Below are 12,154 nucleotides of genomic sequence, written 5' to 3'. Positions count from 1 at the left end.
AACAAATGGACGGACTGAATTCTGTCCGGTTATGTTCATACCAGAAAAACTCGAGTTTGAGGGCCTTAATGATCACCAAATTGGCTGAAATTTTGCAGAGATGATCTACACAATATTATCTAGATATTAGACGGTGGAGATGAGGAAATTAGATCGAAAAGTGGTACAAAAATGGAAATCCGCACCAAAACCACGCCCGCACCTGATCAGCATTGTATATATATATATATACATATAATTCATTTCAGTTCAGTTGCAAATGAATGATAATAGGCGTCTTCAGAATTAAGCATTTAAGCTTAATGATATCTGAGAAAATTAGTCTCTGATATAGTCCAATAATAATTAGCTAAATGTTTGTTAGGAGGTTTCAGGGAAACTCTTTTGAAGGTTCTATACCATCTTCACTGTCCAAATTGACTCGTTTGACAGAGCTGTGAGTATCTACCTGCTCTACTGGTCACCTTGTGTTTATTTGTGCATATCTATAAATTTTACCATCTCCTGTGTGATGTAATTATAGGCGAATTACTGATTTAACGATTGACAATGACAACTCATCTCTTGGATTTATCAAGAATATGACGTCTCTAGAAGTCTTGTAAGGCACATCTTTGTCTACATTTGAGTTTATTAGGACATTTAACATATCTCTGTCTTGTTGTTTGTTTTCATTCTGAAATCTATTATGACAGCTTGGTTTCACATCCTGCAGAATGCTGAGGAATAACAATATTACTGATTCAATTCCTTCCAACATTGGAGATTTCCTAAAATTGGTTCACCTGTAAGCTTTTTTGTTCTAACTTATGGTCATATATATATACAACGCTTCTCAGCTGCGGACGTCCACATTTATTCTTACGGTGCGGATTTCCACTTTACACTCACTTTTCAATCGAATTTTCACATCTCCACAATCTAGTTTTTAGATACTAATGTATAGATCATCTCTGCAAATTTTCAGCCAATTTGGTTATCATTAAGGCACTCAAAAATGCGTTTTTCTGTTATAAACATGAACGATTCAAGTTCGACAGAATTATGTTCATCCATAGAAAAACGCAGTTTGAGTGCCTTAATTGGCGGGAATTTTGCAGAGATGATCTATACATTAATATCTAAATACTAGACGGTGGAGATGTGAAAATTCGATTGAAAAGTGAGTGTAAAGTGGAAATCCGCACCGTAAGAATAAATGTGGACGTCCGCAGCTGAGAAGCGTTGTGTATATATATATATATATATATATATATATTACAAAAAACCCATATTTGCCAACCTGAAACCCCTTTTTATATCTACTGAAGAGCAGCAACACCCTGTATTATTCTCTTCTCACATAATCCAATCATACGTGATTACTTATTAGGCTAGCTGATGATGATCTGGTTTATAGTGAATCTTACCAGCTTTGGGTGCACCACAATACTACTAGCTGTTTTTGACTGACTGCATTATTGTTCCTTTTCTACTTCACTACTTCAGGGATTTGAGCTTCAACAATTTGGTTGGACAAATACCAGCCTCACTATTTAATATGAATGTCCTCGCCATCCTGTAATATGTCATCTATTGCTCTTAAGTGCTTTATATTCCTCCTGAATATATATTCTTTATACTGATCAGTCATATATTTCTGTCTTCATAATTAGGTTTCTTGGAAACAACAAGTTGAATGGTAGCCTTCCTGTGTCTAAAAGCTCAGCTCTTCTTGTTGTGTAAGTATTTCAGCATATTTTCTTCCAACATCATTCAATGTCAATCGAACTGGAGTTTTGTATTAAGATAGATTCCTATATGATATCAAGTCGTGTCTTTGGCGATGAAAAGGATACGACACTAGGTCCATCTTTATTTGAATTGTACATGGCCACTTTTCCTTTTGATGAACTTGAAGGACTGAATATTGATCTTCTATACTTAATAGCCTAATAATCTGCTATGCTAACATCTAGTGAGAGAATCATGGAGGAGGTTTAATAGGGTTGACAATTTATATGGATTTTGTAGTAAATAGTACAAATTTATTTTCAGTAGGCTGAGATAAGTAATGAACATATTTTTTTATCTCACCACTAGAATAATCGTAACTAGGCCACTTTGATTATGAGGAAGGGAATAGTAAGCAGCAATGATGAGTTATAGTTAACAGCCTAAAATTCATCCCATAAACAGACTTGCATTTAATTTATAGAATGCTTACACTTGATTATTTAAAATTTTATTTTCATAAATAGTTCTTTAAGAACTCGGGTTGGAGCTGTATTGTTTAACTGTAATAGTATGTAGATTCAAATTATATGGTGCAAAATCATAAATTGCAGTATGTACTTGAAAACAATTAAATATGATATTGTGACACTGTTATGTTCTATTCATTGTATGAAAGTTTCTAACATTTTGTGTGAAATGAATGCAGAGATTTATCTTACAATAATCTAGTAGGCCAGAGCTTTCCAAGTTGGGTCAGCGAACAAAACTTACAGCTGTATGTCTTTGACATTCCACATGTACAATTATATTTTATATTCTCTTTTGGTTAAAAGTTTTAGTGTATCTGTGCTTACTTTTGTATGTTACACTTAACTAGTTTGATAGAGATGTTTTCCAACCAGACAAAATCTCTTTTCTTTGGCAGGATGGGTTTGCATCATATATTATAAGATGATACTAACATAACTGTTTGTTGGGTGTATTTTGCAGTAACTTAGTGGCCAACAACTTCAGCATAGACAGTTCAGATAGCAGGTGATTCCTTGGATCTGAGCTCACATTTATTGTGAACACTTTGATGATGCATGTGATAGTCCCGTATCACTTGTAATATATGTCTTGGTGTAAGGGAGGGCATTTGAGAACCTGGTACTGGTAAAGAGTATTGGATGAAGATTAGAGGATTGAGTAAGCTTTCTTGTATGGGGGAGAAAGTGGGGGTTGACTTTGGTTCATAGCTTGACATTTCTTGTTGTGTGGAAGAGGTTGGAAGGGATGTTGGGAAGAAATGGCAGAAAGCAAGAAAGATCACTTAGTTCAGGTAACTCGAGTTAAACAAAAAAAAAAAAATGGAAACATGGTAAATATGGGCTACAGTTTCCTACAGATTTATGTCATTCTAAGTAAATATGCCGTGCATGAAATTAGTTGAGAGTTGTTAGAGGTTTAATGAATGTATATGCCTTAAATGGAGTGCTTTCTGGCTGCTGCTGTTGTTTTGGATTTGAAAAATGGGTAAGAAAAATGAGGTTTTTCGAAGAGCATTGGGTGGGGGAAAACCAACCTTCTATTGGGTTTCTGGATAACACAACTTGTCGATTCCTAGTTCTGTGTTGATTAAAGAAATCATAAAATACAGGAAGGACAGGAAGGAGCTTGCAGCAATGTCATTGAAAAGTAGGAGAGTATGGAGGTTCTTTCTGTTCTGCTTGTTTCAGATAAACTTGATAGGAAGGCATGGAGTTTAGAGATTTCTTGTTCAGTATCTTGTTCTTTATGGCAACGTCTTTTATTTTGTGTAAGGCAAGTGCAAGTAGTGATCCTTGTTCATGTAAGGCTTTATGTTGCGATTGAGCTTACTTTTTTGGAGGTGAGAAAAGGGGTGTGGTTTCGGAGATTAAAATTGTGCTATGTTGGCAATGTTCTAGGTTGTTTGGATGGAAACAAATATGAGGGTTTTGGATATTGTGAATGGTGGGAGATAGAACAGATATGGTTATTGTTTACTATCCAACAAATAACTGCTATGATTCTCATTCAACTGCTCAGTATATTCCTTATCTATTGCAGTGGTCTACCTTCAGGGTTGAATTGCCTTCAAAGGGGCTTTCCTTGCCACCATGATAGTCCAGTTTGTAAGTACAGTTCAAACCTCATATGAACATTCTGAGTTGAAATGCCTCTCTGAACATTCTGTGACAACTTCTTTTGTATCTTTGCACAGATTATAACTTCATGATTAATTGCGGTGGTCCGCAGACTAAGATTTCTGATGGGACTGTGTATGAGCAGGACAGTGAGCCCCTTGGTACAGCTACATATTATGTGACTGAAACAAACAGATGGGGAGTTAGCAATGTCGGTCTTAAAACACAGTTTGTAGGTAATAGTTCTCCTTCATCAGGAGGTTTAAATATACATACCAAGGAACTCACATGAGCTAAGCTATCATAGACCTTTGACTAAGATTAGCTGTCTAAAGTCAACTACAATAACAAATTCTAGTTTAAAATCTAAAATCAAATATTCTTAGTAATCACACCAAATTCTCATCAAGTTTGTACGTAAATGTCAAGAATGGAAGTACGATTCACACTACCCTTGCCCGGATATTATCCACCTGTTAATCATCTGGCATCTTGTATGAAATGAAAATCAATCCTCACTCAAGCTTCTACTTTTAACTTCATTCTTGTTACTCAATAATACCAACAGCTGCATCATATTTGACTGGGACCAACATTCCGAAGTATACCATATCCACTTCATCTCCAATCAGAAATACTTCAGACCCTACATTATTTCAGACTGCAAGGATCTCTGCTTCATCACTCAGATACTATGGCTTGGGTCTTGAGAACGGAAACTACACCGTGAAGCTTGAATTTGCAGAACAAGCTATCCTGGATGAGTCTACAAGAAAAAGTCTTGGAAGACGTGTGTTTGATATATACATCCAGGTCTTTATCATCTCGAATTATATAATTATTTGTTATTATTTTAATAAAACCATGATCTGGGTGCATTAATATCTGATATCCAACAATAACTGAGTGAGGACCAGCAAGATCCTATTTCTGGTCTTGTCTGCTACCTTATACATCATATATATCTCATTTATACCCAAAAACATTACATATATGAGCAGAAAATGTAAAATGTTCCTCATCTATTTATTTTCAGGATGTACGTGTTGCTAAAGATTTTGATATACGAAAGGAGACAAATAGGACATCTTTGGTAGCTATCGAAAGGGTATACAACGCTCAGGTGGTTTCAGAGAATTACCTTGAAATCCATTTCTTCTGGGCTGGAAAGGGGACCTGCTGCATCCCAGAGGAGGGTACTTATGGACCTCTTATTTCAGCCATCAGTGCTACACCTGGTAAAGTATATGGCAATTAAGTGGGAACGAAAGTCAATCCAATGTATTATTTTCTGATGCTTTCTTATATAATGTGTTCCATGCTGTTGACTAAAGATTTTTAATTTCTGCAGAATTCAAACCTACCGTCAGCAACAAACTGCCAAGTACCAAGAAGAATAGGACTGGGATGATTGTGGGAATTGTTGTTAGTGGGGGGGTTTTAATTCTGTTGGTGCTGCTCTTCTATATTGTTCAAAGAAGAAAATGGCACAACGCCGATGATGACTATGATGAAGGTAAACTGTTAACAAAAGCTCAACTTCGCAAAACGCAAGATAATTATACTTTCATCTAATTTTTTTATTTATTTGTTTGAACTAGGATAGTTTACGTATCTTGAAAGAAAGAAAGAAAACTGATTGTGATAAAAACATAGATAGATACTTGATAATTACCTAAGGAACAGAAAAATAAGGAATGCCATCTGATTGCGAGAAAAACATGCTAACACCGATGAATTTGCAGATCTGTTGGGGATAGATCTTGGACCTCTCACTTTCAGTTTTTCTGAACTGAAGGCAGCTACGAATGACTTTAGTCCAGATAATAAGCTTGGAGAGGGAGGATTTGGGCCCGTCTTCAAAGTAAGTTACTGTGCTAAATAAGCATTTTCATGGTGTGGCTACATATATGTGAATGTTTTAATGTTTACAGCTTGCAAGAACATTGTATATCTATAGCATATACATGAATGTAAACCTTGATATCTTGACAGACCAGACTCTTTGTTTCCTTCTTTTTCCTAATAAACCGTCTAAAATTGTCTCCCCATATTGCTGCCCTTGTGTTCACAAAATGGCAGCACCGCAGCAGTACCCACCTTAAAATGAGATCATGAGATTTGACTTTTAATTGGTAGGATCCCATGTGCTTCCATTTGTGGAAATTAGGTTGATATGGAGAAATGAAAACATCATCCTTAAAATAGTTGAAGAACATAAAGAACAAGCATCTCCTGACCTTGTTCAATAACATAAAGTATATGCATCTTTCTCTCTCTGTGGAACGGCTCCATATATATATATAAAACATTTAATTCAGCCATCACCATTTATGACATGAAGCCCAAAGTGAGAGAATAAGTAATGAAGACTACATATACATATCCCTTACTTCTATCAATTTTTGTTATTAATAGGGTACCCTAAATGATGGAAGAGTGATTGCCGTAAAACAATTGTCTGCATCATCCCATCAAGGAAAGAACCAGTTTGTGACTGAGATTGCCACTATATCTGCTGTGCGACACAATAACCTAGTAAATCTGTTTGGATTCTGCACTGAGGGAGCTAAACGGCTCCTTGTCTATGAGTATCTGGAGAACAAGAGTCTTGATCAAGCGTTATTTGGTATGAGAATTCCATTATCAACTTATTACTTTTTGTCTAGTAATGGCACAAAGATTATAGTTACGGCTTGTATGAACAGGAAAAGAACTTAGCATCTTGATTGGCGAACACGTTTTGATATATGCTTGGGCGTTGCTAGAGGTTTAACATATCTTCATGAAGAATCAAGGCTTCGAATTGTACACAGAGATGTGAAGGCAAGTAACATTCTTCTTGACTCTAATCTCATTGCCAAAATATCAGATTTTGGTTTGGCCAAGCATTATGATGAGAAAAAGACTCACATGAGTACTCGAGTTGCGGGAACAATGTAAGATCTCAAACATTTTGGTCACCTTGTATTCTTGTAGATTCTCGTATTGTTTTTCGCTCATAGTATATTTGGTCAGTTGCAAATAATGCATGCACTTGTTTATGATGCAGCGGGTATCTTGCACCGGAATATGCCATGCGTGGACACTTGACTGAGAAGACTGATGTGTTTGCCTATGGTGTTGTCATTCTAGAAATTGTCAGCGGTAGGCCAAATTCTGATCCAAGTTTGGAAGGAGATATGGTTTATCTTCTTGAACTGGTAAGAACTTTATTTTTCTTCCCCACGCATGAGTGATTTTCAGATTTTAACTTTGATATGTTCATCGTGTCATGATTCATGCTGTTACACTCTTTTGCTACAATGAAGAGGCTTCGGTTTCCCATAACACATCTTTTAGTTATCTCCAGCATTGTTTCACTTTCCATGTGTGTTTTTTTCTCCTTAGGCCTGGAACTTGCATGAAAACAAACGTGAAGTTGATCTTGTAGACTCTAGATTATCTGAATTCAATGAGGAAGAAGCAAGACGAATTATTAACATAGGACTTGTGTGCACTCAATCATCACCAAATCTACGACCCTCTATGTCTCGCGTGATCGGAATGCTTACAGGAGATATTGAAGTGACTCCTGCTACTTCGAAGCCTGGTTACTTGACAGACTGGAAATTCGATGATGTAACTACTATCACCAGCCAAACGAGATTCGGTGATGGAAGTACCGGCACCAGTTTAGCAACTGATAATTCAATTAGAGGAACTGACTTCAGCTTTTACAACTCATCGGCAGGTACAAGTGTGATGGGGGATTCAGGGCAATTACCTTCAAATACCACCCTTCCAATACTTAGTAGTACAAATGGTGATGGTAGGTAAGAGTTTTGAAGGAACTGAGTAAGCGGTACGCTAGAGTGATTGATTACATTTAGTTTTTGTTTTTCTTGAAACACAGCTCTTGGTTCTTGATCATGTACATAACACATTCATTTCGATTCTTGATGGTGTATGTTTTTAAAGTAGTTGCATTTTTGTATTGAAAGAGAGGACTTCCTTTAATGTCGCGCACTTGACATGCAGCCTTACTCCCAAGAGTTATGCTAAAATTCATCCTCTCCTTGTAATTACAAAAAAAAACTGAAACGCATCAACCAGGGACTTGTGAATGTTGGGTACCGAACTCGGAGTGAGAGTACCACTCAGGCAAGTTTCCTGGCCATTTCCGTCAATCTTCATTGGCATCAAGTAGATAGCTTCGGTTTTTGTCAGGATTAAGTGACTAGTAGGCACCGGAAGTGACATGAGTAGTGGACTACTGGCATGGTTTTAGTTTTCTTTGAGAAATAGTGGACCAGTGGTACGTTGCTGGCATTCACCTTTGATATTGTTTGATAGTGAACGTGACTCATGCATTAGTGTACAATGGACCTGGAATATATGGTACTCATGATTAACGCTACTGGCACTCACCAAGTTTATTCAGTGATTTAACTCCACATTTATCAGTGGCACCCGCAGAAAGGCATCACTCCTAAAGCTAGAATCTCTTAAACTACTTCGTAAAGTGCCTCTAAAAAAACCATAATTTCTATGCACGAATCATATAATACACTATTTTGTTAGTTAATAATAATGAATTGAACAATAGTGTTCATACATAATAGTACAGTTAAATAAGCATCTCAGACTGAGGTTAGGGAATTGTTTTCCGTTGGGCAATCAACAAGTATCAAATCAGCTTTCGCGTTGTGCCATCAGCCGATCGAACCAGCAGAATGAGAAGAAAATCGGAGTCATTCATCATCCTTCTCAACGCACTGTTGCTTTGTGATCGCTTAATTTGCATTGCTGCTAGTTATATATGTATCAGAACTTCTTATACGGAAACCATAGTGATGTGGACGAAAACAGTTAATTTGGTTACACCTTTTCAGATTTTGGCTTTGATATGTTCATGTGTCACGATTCATGCTCTTACACTCATGCTACAATGAAGAGGCTTAGGTTTACCATAACACAACTGCAATTCGGCTCCATGCCATGCATGACTGTTAACAGTTGGATAGTTGATTGCACAATTCTGTATGTTGATGTGACCAATGTTATGGTTTGATCGATCATCTGTGTCCTTGAGAATGCTGCAAACAAGATGGCTTAGGTTTACCATGTATAACACATCTTTTAGTTATCTTCACGGTTGTTACACATTTCATGATACTATATATACGGCGCACTCGTTTGGTTCATGGATTGGAAATGTTGAGAAGAGAAAATTGTTCTTTTTCTTTGTTTGGCACGTATATCTAAGAAAATGAAAGACTTTACTGCAATGTGAGAAAATAAATGGGAAATTGGATCCTCCCACATACCATGGGATTCAATCTCTCTCATACGTACTTTCCCAACATTAATTGCATCACTTAAATATTATTTTAATGAATATTATTACCAAATTATCCACAAAATATTTGAATCTTGAATATTTTATATTTTAATACTAAGGATATAACTGGTAAATTAATGTTACTTGCTTTCATATCCATGCATAAACCAAACATTGGAAAGGAAAGTAAAATACATTTCCTAGTTACTTTTCTGACGTTCCCAAACATCTGGTATGAAAACTAATGGGAAATTTACTTTCCTACGTACATAAGAAAGACCAAGGAACCAATTTCTTTTTCATCAACCAAACAAGACTTATATGTCTTCTTCCTCCTTAGGCTTGGAACTTGCATGAAAATAAACGGGTTTGCAGAGAAGAATGTAATTTCGGGGTTGCATGCAGTACTGGTGAGTTTAACTGATTGGGGGAGAAGAAGAGGACGAAGGGGGCGGAACAGGTTCGGCTTCCACGTGAACGGGTTTGTTTGGAAGAGCAAATTAGCAGCCACCGTTGGCATAGAAACTGAATCGACAGACTTGATTAGCAAGGTTTTTTTCTTATCAGAAGATCGAGTGCACTCTGGGTCAAGCTTGCCAAAACTCGGCTGATTTTGGAAAACAACGTACAAACCCTAGGTGCATGCAATGAATCTACGCGAACGTACACATGCACTTGTCATTTTCACCTAGCTCCGGTGCTAAGTAGCTAGGGTTTTATAGTAGCTAGGGTTTTATAAAGCTGGCTCAGTTCGACGCTTTTCTGCATCCTAGCCTTCTCCATATATTGATCACAACACAAACCATCGATCATTTAATCTCTTTATGGTTTCCTTATTCTGATCCAGGCTAGCTTCTCTCAAATATATTATATATGCACGGTGTTGTTGTCGTTGTTATCGTATAAATGGTGATGGCCGGTAGAGGTGAGAGTTTTGAGAGAATCAAGTAAGGTACACTAGAGTGATTGATTATATTTAGTTTTTGTTTTCTTGATTCACAGCTCTTGATTCTTGATCATGTACATGCACATTCGTTTTTGTTCTTGATGATGTCTGTTTTTAGAGAGAGAGAGAGAGAGAGAGAGAGAGAGAGAGAGAGAGAGAGAGAGAGAGAGAGAGAGAGAGAGAGAGAGAGAGAGAGAGAGAGAGAGAGAGTACGTAGTAGTACGTACGTAGTACGTAGTAGTAGTAGTACGTACGTAGTAGTACGTACGTAGTAGTAGTAGTACGTAGTACGTACGTACGTACGTACGTAGTAGTAGTAGTAGTAAGTAGTAGTAGTAGTAGTAGTAGTAGTAGTAGTAGTAGTAGTAGTAGTAGTAGTAGTAGTAGTAGTAGTAGTAGTACGTAGTAGTAGTAGTAGTAGTACGTAGTACGTAGTACGTACGTACGTACGTACGTACGTACGTAGTAGTAGTAGTACGTAGTAGTACGTAGTAGTAGTAGTACGTAGTAGTACGTAGTACGTACGTAACGTACGTAACGTACGTAGTACGTACGTACGTACGTACGTACGTACGTACGTACGTACGTAACGTTAGTAAGTAGTAAGTACGTACGTACGTAGTAGTAGTACGTACGTACGTACGTAGTAGTAGTAGTAGAGAGAGAGNGATGAGTANGNGAGAGAGAGAGAGAGAGCTTCCTTTAATTAGCATTGAGCACTTGATCGACATTCAGCATGAATCATGCCAAAGTCCGATCCTCTTTTATAATTACAAAGAAACATGAGAGTATGTATTTAGATGTTATTGCATAATCAAGGTTGTTGATTAAACAAATTATGTTAAACATTTTTCTTATATAAAATAGGTCCTGCAACTACCTAATAACAGTTAGCATCCTACCAATGAGGAGCTTGTAATGTGGAGGATCAAACTCGGATGAGGTTTCACTCAAGCCAGCCTTGCCATTCATTTTCATTCAATGCTCAAATGGCATCAAATGGAAAGCATCTTTTTGAGAGAAACATGACAAAGTAGGTATCAGAGTGATTTTTTTTAAGAGAAAACACAATTTCATTAATTTGTTTGTTGATTAATTTCATGATCGACCTAGATTAGGCTGTTTTTTGTGAGACTTGGTTGTAAATGTAAATATGGTCTTATTCTTTTCTTTCTTTTTGTTTGGAATTCTTCTACTAGTCATGGGGTACAAGGTAAGGTGAGCATGCAGATGATGCATGAGAGATCTCAACCTAATAATGGTTGGTTGAGCGTGGTTGGTTATAAAATAGAAAAGATTGGGAGTGGTTGGATCAAGGTGTGTCATCAAAGATTGTTGATTGTTCTCTCTACCCACAGCTCATGACTATATTATTCAAGATTTTGTGTCTCATTAATCTGTAACCTTTGCTCATTTCTCATCTAAATTGATCCTGTATACATCTGTCTCAAAATACACTTCTGATAAGAGCACAAAGTGTTATGTTTATAATGTATTTCCGACCCTATTTAACTATATAATTCCTTTAACAATATTCATATTAACTAAGTTTGTGTTTTTAGGTCATAAATAAAGCTAAAGAGCCCAAAAGAGACAAAAGAAGAGAAATCTGATTCAAAGACAAATCAACGGCGAGAAGCTCCAACTATGTTCGTCTGTTTCCGTCGTCTCCGGCGACGACTTTGCCTAGAACTGGCATATTCGAACTTTTCCCTTCATTCTCTGCACCCTAGTGCCCTTAATCCCTCGAATCTTTTACAAATCTTAATAACCCCTTTACTGTCGATTTTGAGTTTACCGGCGAGCTGCTGCGGTGGATGCCGACGAGGCTTTCTGGCGTCCTCTACTTCTTCCGATGACCTAGGTCAACTTCAGAGGTGTTAAGCAGTGGTAAGTGACTTCGTAGCTACTGAGCAGGGTTGCTGTGTTTTCCGATGTGTTTTTGAGAGAGAGAGAGAGAGAGAGAGAGAGAGAGAGAGAGAGAGAGAGAGAGAGAGAGAGAGAGAGAAGAGAGAGAGAGAA

The 12,154-nt window shown here is 37.1% G+C and overlaps 1 pseudogene across 1 annotated transcript in view; it reads left to right on the top strand.

Annotated features, from left to right (window-relative positions):
• Window positions 1-12,154, top strand: part of LOC101298005 — a 63,448-nt pseudogene that overhangs the window by 2,740 nt on the left and 48,554 nt on the right. The window contains exons 9-25 of the transcript XR_184386.1: window positions 365-436; window positions 524-601; window positions 716-787; window positions 1,489-1,560; window positions 1,656-1,721; window positions 2,423-2,491; window positions 2,707-2,751; window positions 3,787-3,851; window positions 3,941-4,099; window positions 4,432-4,676; window positions 4,900-5,101; window positions 5,215-5,379; window positions 5,609-5,727; window positions 6,282-6,492; window positions 6,553-6,802; window positions 6,916-7,066; window positions 7,254-7,678. The product of XR_184386.1 is annotated as an uncharacterized LOC101298005 (transcript). The remainder of the gene's footprint in view (window positions 1-364; window positions 437-523; window positions 602-715; window positions 788-1,488; window positions 1,561-1,655; window positions 1,722-2,422; window positions 2,492-2,706; window positions 2,752-3,786; window positions 3,852-3,940; window positions 4,100-4,431; window positions 4,677-4,899; window positions 5,102-5,214; window positions 5,380-5,608; window positions 5,728-6,281; window positions 6,493-6,552; window positions 6,803-6,915; window positions 7,067-7,253; window positions 7,679-12,154) is intronic.

Source organism: Fragaria vesca, linkage group LG3 (assembly GCF_000184155.1).
Source record: "Fragaria vesca subsp. vesca linkage group LG3, FraVesHawaii_1.0, whole genome shotgun sequence".
NCBI lineage: Eukaryota > Viridiplantae > Streptophyta > Magnoliopsida > Rosales > Rosaceae > Fragaria > Fragaria vesca.
The sequence above is the reverse complement of the archived record's forward strand: the minus strand, read 5'-3'. Positions and strand labels throughout refer to the sequence as shown.